A 682-nucleotide genomic window follows, 5' to 3' on the forward strand; every position below is an offset into this window, starting at 1 on the left:
ATGAGGATGAGGACGAGAATGAGGAAGAGGATGAGGATAGGATTAGCATGAGGATGAGGATGAGTATAAGATGAGGAGGAGGATGAGGATAGAATGAGATAGAGAATGAGAAGGAGGATAGGATGAGGAAGAGGAAGAGGATGAGGATGAGGATAGCATGAGGACATGAATGAGGATGAGGATAGGATGAGGAAGAGGATGAGCATGAGGAAAAGGATGAGGTTAGGATGTGGACGAGAATGAGGATGGGGATAGGATGAGGAGTAGAATGAGGATGAGGATGAGGAGGAGGATGAGGAGGAGAACGAGGAGGGAGGATAGGGTGAGGAAGAGGAAGAAGAAGAAGATGAGGATGAGGACAGGACAGGATGAGAATGAGGATGAGGATAAGGATAGGATGGGGACGAGGAAGAGGATGAGGATGAAGACGAGAATGAGGAAGAGGATGAGGATTAGTATGAGGATGAGGATAGGATTAGCACGAGAATGAGGATGAGGTTAAGATGTGGATGAGGATGAGGATGAGGATGAGGATGAGGATCAGGATGAGGATAGGATATGGATGAGGAAGAGGAGGAGGATGAGTTTGAGGATGAGGATAGGATTAGCACGAGAATGAGGATGAGCGTAAGATGTGGATGAGGATGAGGATGAGGATTGGATGAGGACGAGGGTGAGGATA

Source organism: Lupinus angustifolius, chromosome LG03, assembly GCF_001865875.1.
Source record: "Lupinus angustifolius cultivar Tanjil chromosome LG03, LupAngTanjil_v1.0, whole genome shotgun sequence".
Lineage (NCBI taxonomy): Eukaryota > Viridiplantae > Streptophyta > Magnoliopsida > Fabales > Fabaceae > Lupinus > Lupinus angustifolius.